Source organism: Macaca nemestrina, chromosome 20 (genome assembly GCF_043159975.1).
Source record: "Macaca nemestrina isolate mMacNem1 chromosome 20, mMacNem.hap1, whole genome shotgun sequence".
NCBI classification, from domain to species: domain Eukaryota; kingdom Metazoa; phylum Chordata; class Mammalia; order Primates; family Cercopithecidae; genus Macaca; species Macaca nemestrina.
Window position 1 is genome coordinate 17,310,246 of NC_092144.1, and position 7,964 is coordinate 17,318,209.

General features: G+C 51.8%; 1 pseudogene; it reads left to right on the plus strand.

Annotated features, from left to right (window-relative positions):
* Positions 1-5,758: 5,758 nt before the first annotated feature.
* LOC105488985 (small ribosomal subunit protein uS13-like) lies at positions 5,759-7,187 on the plus strand (annotated as a pseudogene).
* Positions 7,188-7,964: the final 777 nt, after the last annotated feature.

The window sequence follows — 7,964 nt, forward strand, 5'->3', positions numbered from 1 at the left end:
CTTGGTAGAAAATAGAGGTGAAGCCGGGCGCAGTGGCTCAAGCCTGTAATCCCAGCACTTTGGGAGGCCGAGACGGGCAGATCACGAGGTCAGGAGATCGAGACCATCCTGGCTAATACAGTGAAACCCCGTCTCTACTAAAGATACAAAAAAAAAACTAGCCGGGCGAGGTGGCGGGCACCTGTGGTCCCAGCTACTCGGGAGGCTGAGGCAGGAGAATGGCGGGAACCCGGGAGGCGGAGCTTGCAGTGAGCTGAGGTCCGGCCACTGCACTCCAGCACAGGCGACAGAGCGAGACTCCGTCTCAAAAAAAAAGAAAAAAAGAAAATAGAGGTGAACTCGAGGGCAAGCCTTGGTGCCTCATGCCTGTAATCCCAACATTTTGAGAGGCCAAGAGGAGAGGATCATTTGAGCCTAGGAGTTTGAGACCAGACTGGGCAACATAGGGAGACCCCATCTCTACAAATTAAAAAATTAGCTAGGCATGGTAGTGTGTGCCTGTAATCTCAACTACTCAGGAGGCTGAGGCAGGAGAATTGCTTGAGCACAGGAGTTTGAGGCCGCAGTGAGCTGTGATCATGCCACTGCACTCCAGCTTGGGCCATAGAGTGAGACCCTGTCTCAAAAAAGAAAAAGAAAAAGAAAAAAAAGGCCAGGTGCCAGGGGCAGTGGCTTACGCCTGTAATCCCAGCACTTTGGCTGAGGCAGGCAGATCTCTTGAGGTCAGCAGTTTGAGACCAGCATGGCCAACATGGTGAAACCCCATCTCTACTAAAAATACAAACATTAGCTGGGCATGGTGGCGGACACCTGTAATCCCAGCTACTTGGGAGGCTGAAGCAGGAGAATCTCTTGAATCTGGGAGGTGGAGGTTGCAGTGAGCCGAGATCACACCACTGCACTCCAGCTGGGCCACAGAGGGAGTTTTCACCTCAAAACAAAACAAAAAGACTAGTTACAAATTAGGGGAAGATATTTGCAATATACTCAACAGATGGAGGAATACTATCAAACCTACATAAAGAATTCCTATAATGACAGCCAGGCACAGTGGCTCACGCCTGTAATCCCAGCACTTTGGGAGGCTAAGGTGGGTGAATCACCTGAGGTCAGCAGTTCAGGATCAGCCTGGCCAACATGGTGAAACCCCATCTCTACCAAAAATACAAAAATTAGCCAGGCAAGATGGCAGGCACCTGTAATCCCAGCTACTCAGGTGGCTGAGGCAGGAGAATCACTTGAACCTGGGAGGCGGAGAGTGCAGTGAACTGAAATTATGCCACTGCACTCCAGCCTGGATGACAGAGCAAGATGCGGTCTCAAAACAAAACAAAAAGATAAGTGACAAATTAGGGGAAGATATTTGCAATATACTCAACAGATGGAGGAATACTATCAAACATATATAAAGAATTCCTGGCCGGGCGCGGTGGCTCAAGCCTGTAATCCCAGCACTTTGGGAGGCCAAGACGGGCGGATCACAAGGTCAGGAGATCGAGACCATCCTGGCTAACACGGTGAAACCCCGTCTCTACTAAAAAATACAAAAAACTAGCCGGGCGAGGTGGCGGGCGCCTGTAGTCCCAGCTACTCGGGAGGCTGAGGCAGGAGAATGGCGCAAACCCGGGAGGCGGAGCTTGCAGTGAGCTGAGATCGGGCCACTGCACTCCAGCCTGGGCGACAGAGCAAGACTCCGTCTCAAAAAAAAAAAAAGAATTCCTATAATGAACACCACAAAGAACACAGAGTAAGATTTCACGAAGGAGGAAATCTTCATGTGGCAAGTGGCACATGAGATGGCAAGGAGATGATCATCTATTGGGGATCAGGAAGATACAAATTAAAACACCAGGTAGACGCCATTTGATTGTCAAAAGCTACAAAATCCACCAATACCAAGTGTTTCCCAAGATACATTCATGAGAAACTCACAAATGGCTGGGGGAGGGTGAATAGTGCTGACACTTGGGAAAAACCTCTGGAGTTTCCAAGTGTCTCTGAGTCTACAACCCACATGCTCCAGAAATCCCCAAAGAGAAACACACACCTTCCTGCTCCTGGCCAGAGTGCAGGAGGTAGGCACTACCCTCTCAGACCTGGAGGACCTGCAGGAGGACAGGGGAGTTTATACTTGGGGTTGGAGAGGGGACTGTCTAAGTTTCCTGGGGCTAATGTAACAAATTTGCACAACCTGGGCGGCTCCAGACAACAGAAATTTATTCTCTCCCAATTTTGGAGAGAAGTCTGAAATCAAGATAATTGCCAAGGTTGATTCTTTCCAGTGGTTTGAGATGTTTAAATGAGCTAATATCTGGTACACACTAAACACTTAGTATATGCTTGCTGGGAGAATAATACAGCAAAGCATAAAATAAGCATCAGTTGTTGATTGGATGGGTGATTAAGACTAAGTGAAGGGCGGGGCACTGTGGCTGATGCCTATAATCCCAGCACTTTGGGAGGCCGAGGAGGGTGGTTTGGCTGAGGTCAGGGGTTCGAGACCAGCCTGGCCAACGTGGCAAAATCCTGTCACTACCAAAAATACAAAAATTAGCTGGGCATAGTGGTACATGCCTGTAATCCCAGCTACTCAGGAGGCTGAGGCAGGAGAGTCACTTGAACCTGGGAGGCGGAGGTTGCAGTGAGTCGAGATTGTGCCACTGCACTCCAGCCTGGGCGATGGAGTGAGACTCTGTCTCAAAAAAAAAAAAAGTGGTGGCCGGGCGCGGTGGCTGATGCCTGTAATCCTGGCACTTTGGGAGGCTGAGGCAGGCGGATCACTTGAGGCCAGGAGTTTGATACCAGCCTGGGCAACATGGTGAAACCCTGTCTCTGCTAAAAATGCAAAAAATAGCCAAGCATGGTGGTGTGTGCCTATAGTCCTAGCTACTTTGGAGGCTGAGGCTGCAGTGAGCTTGAACCCGGGAGGCAGAGGTTGCAGTGAGCTGAGATCATGCCACTGTTCTCCAGCCTGGGCGACAGAGTGAGATTCTCTCTCAAAAAAAAAAAAAAAAAAAAAGACAAGACTAAGTGGAGATGAGGGTTCAGTGCACCCCCATCCCCTGGCCCTGCTGCCCACGAGCCAGACCCTGAGCTGACAGATTGATTGCCCATTTCCTCTTATGGATTGATACGGGTCTCTTACCTCTGGGTTTGCTCAGCCCAGCGGCAGGCAGTCAGAGCCAGAAGCTGTTTGCAAACCGAAACCGGTCTGTGGCTTGGGCCACCTACTTGTGAAACCAGCTGTCGCTGTTTCCTCCCTGTGAGAAAGTCCCCCAGTAAAGCTGCGCGGGGGAGGAGAGGGAGGGTGGAGGAGGGCAGAGTAGCTTCCGGGGAGACCTTGGGGCGTGGCGGCGCTGCTCTGGACTTTGGTTTGCTCATCAGCAACCGGGCACCATGCGGAAAGGGGATTGCAGGCTCCTGGCTGGGGAGTTTGGATTTGGGGATGCTGGACAAGTGACTTCACCTCTCTGAGCCTCAGTTTCCTTATCTGTGAACCAGTGAGAAACACATGGCCATCGGAGCTGCTGCAAAGGGGCATGTCCCTCTCTTCATTCAGGACTGGGCCCCAAATGTCGTCTATTCCAGGACTGCCTGATCAGGCAACGCGCTCCCCCTGCTGCATCTGGTCACGTATTCTACTTTATTCATCGCACTTTTCAACACCTGATTCCACATTACAGATGCATCGCTTCAGGTGCATAATGTCCTCTGGGTCCCACCTTTGTCCCCAGACCATGAGTCCTACAAGGACGAGATTGCTCTCAATTTTCCCCAGCTGTGTCCCCAGACCACAGCCCAGGGCCTACAGCACAGCAGGCATCTGGTATTATCAGCGTATAATTATCTGTGAGCACACTCATTAAACCCCAGCGGTGTAGAGGAGCCGGAGACACCACCATGAATGAGATACAAATTATTATTATTATTATTTTTTTAGATGGAATCTCATTCTGTTGCCCAGGTTGGAGTGCAGTGGCACAGTCTCGGCTCACTGCAACCTCCACCTCCCAGGCTGAAGTGATTCTCCTGCCTCAGCCTCCCAAGTAGCTGGGATTGGTAGCTGGGACTACAGGCTCCCACCACCACGCAGTTAACTTTTGTACTTTCAGTAGAGATGAGGTTTCACCATGTTGGCCAGGCTGGTCTTGAACTCCTGACCTCAAGTGATTCGCCCACCTCAGCCTCCCAAAGTGCTGGGATTACAGGCATAGCCACCACACCTGGCCAAGATTCTTGATGGCAGAGGAGGGAGAGAGAGTGTGATTGACGATGATATTTGAACCGAGACCCAAAGGAGGTGGGGGAGACATATGGGCGTCTATGGGAAGATGGTCCCCGGGAAAGCACAGCCTTTGGACAGGCCCCGAGGCAGGAGCCTGTCTGACTCACTGGAGGATCTTGGAGGAGGCTGAGGTGGCCTAAGTCGATTAAGCAGGGTTGTAGGGAAGAGGCAATGGTGCAGTGAGACCAAGCAGGGCTTTGAGGTCTGGGGGAGAGCTCTGGCTTTTGCTCTGAGGAAGGTAGGAGCCGTGGAGGTTTCTAGACAGAAGAAGGACTAGTTGGACTCAGGATGCCAGGGTGGGGTATCTCTGGGGGATAAAGGGAGAAGCGAGGAGACCACAGAGGGGTGCCTGTGCTGGTCCTAAGATGCAAGGATAGTCTGGACCAGGGAGAAGGACCTTCATTAGAAGGAATCGGATGTGGGAGCAGTTTTGATGGTGGATGAGTGGAAGAAGAAGATTTAGGGGCGCCAGCGTGAGCCCATCTCTGAAGGGAGGAGACTGAGACTCTGGGGGCAGAGGGATCTCAGTAAAGGGAAAACTGGAAGAAACCGGTGGGACGCTCAGAGGTGGCCAGGGACCAGGAGGGAGCCCCCGCACCTCCCTGAGTCACAGGGGTTGCCAGCTTCTGCCTGATGCAACCTGACCTTCCATCTCTCTGTTTTTCCTTTTTTTTTTTTTGAGACAGAGTCTCACTCTGTCACCCAGGCTGAGGCGCAGTGGCACGATCCCGGCTCACTGCAACCTCCACCTCCCATGTTCAAGTAATTCTACTGCCTCAGCCTCCAGAGTAGCTGGAATTACAGATGCACACCAGCATGCCCAGTTAATTTTTGTATTTTTAGTAGAGACGGGGTTTCGCCATGTTGGCCAGGCTGATCTTGAACCCCTGACCTCAAGTGATCTGCCTGTCTTGGCCTCCCAAAGTGCTGGGATTACAGGCGTGAGCCACCGCCCCCGGCCTGTCTTTCATTTTATCTCTATAATTCCCCTCCCTGTCAGAGGGAAGAGGCTCTTCCACCTACGGACGCCGATAGGCCTGACTCAGCTTCCCACAGATTCATTTACTAACCCCCAAACCCCAAGACATGGGTACCAACCCTGTTTTACAGATGGGGAAACTGAGGCTCATATAGGCGAAGTGGTTTTCCAGGTTGACTAGCAGCAGAGGCAGGATTAGAACCCCGAGCCTTGACACTAGACCCCTGCTCTTGAGATGGCACGCTGCTGGGGGTCATCAAACATTCCACCCCGAGATGCATTATTCAGTTCCCAGCTTCTGAGAACTTCGACTTGGGTGGGAGCCCCCTGCAACATGCTAAAAATCCAGGTTTAGGCATTTTTTTAATTAAAAAAAAAAATATTTATCGTCCAGGCGCGGTGGCTCATGCCTGTAATCCCAGCACTTTGGGAGGCCGAGGTGGGCAGATCATTTGAGGTCAGGAGTTCAAGACCAGTCTAGACAACATGGCGAAACCTCGTCTCTACTAAAACTGCAAAAATTAGCCAGGTGTGGTGGTGCATGCCTGTGATCTCAGCTACTATAGAGGCTGAGGCAGGAGAAATCGGTTGAACCCAGGAGGTAGAAGTTACAGTGAGCTGAGATCTTGCCACTGCACTCCAGCCTGGACAACAGAGCAAGACTTCATCACAAACAAATGAACAAACAAAACTTATTTATTTATTTTCTAGAAACAGGGTCTCACTATATCACCCAGACTGGAGTGCATTGGCATGATCATAGCTCATGGCAGTCTCAAGCTCCTGGACTCAAGCGATCCTCCTACCTCAGCCTCCCTGAGTAGCTGGGACTGCAGGCACCTGCCACCGTGCCCAGCCACATTTTTTTCAATTTTTTGTAGAGAAAGGATCTCACTATGTTGCGCAGGCTAGTCTTGAACTCCTGGGCTCAAGCAATCCTACAGCCTCCGCCTCCGAAAGTTCTGGGATTACAGCCTTGAGCCACCAACCTTGGCCAGATTTCTATTTGTATGGCCTTACGTTTCTGAGTTTGTAAGATTATATATGATTCATTTGCTCATTCATGTTCATTCATTCCTGGCCACCTCCAGGTGCCTGCCTTATTTGGGGCGATGCTCGAGGCACCAGCTTGGGAAGGTCCAGGCTGGATAGAGATATTCTGGTTCCCACAGGGTCAAGGCTAGGCTGGAGGGAGGTACCCAGGGCTGGGGATCCCAGCGATCCAGGAGGTGGGGGGCTTCCTGAAGAAGGGAACCTCATGCCAAGGGCCTGGGTCCCTTCCTCTTCACATCCCCCCACCCCCATGACGAAAGCCAGAGAGGATGAGGGCAATGTGGGGCTTCCAGACCCCAAATCTGAGCCTGGTGCCTGGCATGGAGCCCCAGAGCGTGCCACCGTGTCTCTAGTGATCCCTGAAAAGTTCCAGCATATTTTGCAAGTACTCAACACCAACATCAATGGATGGCAGAAAATAGCCTTTGCTATCACTGCCATTAAGGGTGTGGATGGAAGATACGCTCATGTGGTGTTGACCAAAGCAGACATTGACCTCACCAAGAGGGCGGGAGACTCACGGAGGATGACGTGGAATGGGTGATCACCACTATGCAGAATCCACAGCAGTACAAGATCCCAGACTGGCTCTTGAACAGACAGAAGGATGTAAAGGATGGAAAACATAGCCAGGTCCTAGCCAATGGTCTGGACAACAAGCTCCGTGAAGACCTGGAGCGACTGAAGAAAATTCGGGCCCACAGAGGGCTGCACCACTTTTGGGGCCTTCGTGTCTGAAGCCAGCACGCCAAGACCACTGGCTGCTGTGGCCGTATCCATACCGTGGGTGTGTCTAAGAAGAAATAAGTCTGTAGGCCTTGTCAGTTAGTAGTTTATGGCCGGGCGCGGTGGCTCACGCCTGTAATCCCAGCACTTTGGGAGGCCGAGGTGGGCGGATCATGAGGTCAGGAGATCGAGACCATCCTGCTAACATGGTGAAACCCTGTCTCTACTAAAAATACAAATAATTAGCCAGGTGTGGTGGCACACACCTGTAGACCCAGCTACTCTGGAGGCTGAGGCAGGAGAATCTCTTGAACTCGGAAGGCAGACGTTGCTGAGATCTGGCCACTGCACTCCAGCCTGGGCGACAGAGCAAGACTCCGTCTCAAAAAAACGAGTAGTTTATATACCAAAAAAAGAAAAGAAAAAAAACCTGAGCCCAAAGCCTCGCCCTAAATGTCACCTCCGGTCCCCATTCCTGGCTTGCACCAGGCAGCAGCCAACACCACGGGGATGTGGCCTGGGCTTCCCGTCAGACTGCCTGCTGCAAAACCAGCTCTGGGAGGTGGGGGTGTCACCGTCCAGTATGTCGGGGTGGAACTTTCTGGGCTGACCATTTATGGGACAGGCTCCTAGAACGGGAGGCCCAGGATAGCTGGAGAGCCACAGAGCCCAGCAGCTGGACCAGGGTGACCATGAAGCCACTGGGGCTGGGACACCTGCACGAGACTGTTCGGGAACAAGGCCCTATTTCCCCACCTAAAAATGGAAGTGGGGCCGGGCACAATGGCTCACGCCTGTAATCCCAGCACTTTTGGGAGGCCGAGGCAGGTGGATCACTTGAGGTCAGGAGTTCGAGACCAGCCTGACCAACATGGTGAAACCCCGTGTCTACAAAAATACAAAAATTAGCCAGGCATGATG